Source organism: Tribolium madens, unplaced genomic scaffold (genome assembly GCF_015345945.1).
Source record: "Tribolium madens isolate multiple individuals breed KSU strain unplaced genomic scaffold, Tmad_KSU_1.1 Scaffold_7;HRSCAF=85;Tcas5.2_LG10, whole genome shotgun sequence".
NCBI classification, from domain to species: domain Eukaryota; kingdom Metazoa; phylum Arthropoda; class Insecta; order Coleoptera; family Tenebrionidae; genus Tribolium; species Tribolium madens.
Genome location: NW_025401050.1, coordinates 10,937,848 through 10,938,483, shown reverse-complemented (window position 1 = coordinate 10,938,483; position 636 = coordinate 10,937,848). Strand labels below are relative to the sequence as shown.

General features: G+C 23.4%; 1 protein-coding gene across 6 annotated transcripts in view; it reads right to left on the bottom strand.

Moving 5' to 3' along the window:
- LOC123009669 (zinc finger protein 1) overlaps nucleotides 1-636 on the bottom strand; it is a 299,559-nt gene that overhangs the window by 2,673 nt on the left and 296,250 nt on the right. The window lies entirely within an intron of this gene.

The window sequence follows — 636 nt, the reverse complement described above, 5'->3', positions numbered from 1 at the left end:
AAAAACGAAGATTTTATCTTTTTGTCTATATGTTTTTAAGATTTTATCTTTTTTTCTGCATTTCTGAAGCATTTCTTCAAACAGGTTTTGCACCTCAAAAATGGATTAAAAATTATGATAAATCCCAGAAAATCGCAAAATTGAGTTTTTTAATTGCATTTTGAGCGTTTTTATGGCAAAAAACTACGAAAATTAACAATTTGGAGTATTTTTGTTTATTTTTTGGGATGTTGATGTTACATAACCTTACTTTTTCGGCGTCAATGGGGGAAAAACGGCCCAAAGTTACGCAGAATTTATTCATAATTAAACTTATTTATAAAAAAAATAAAAAACTAAACCAAATTTTGTTTAACTTTTTAACTAAGTTCCAGCCTTTCAAATACAAAAATTCTAATAATTTTATTATTTTAAGTTACAAAACGTAATTTTTGTGTACATTTTGAGTAAACAACGGTTAAAAAAGGCAAAAATTAATTATTTAATATTTTCCAAAGTTTTTGTCTATAATTAAAAGAAATCACGGCACATAATTAAAAAAAAACATTTTTTTGTTTAACTTTTTAACTAAGATTCCAGCCTTTCAAATACCAAAATTCTAATAATTCTATTATTTTAAAATACAAAATCTAATTT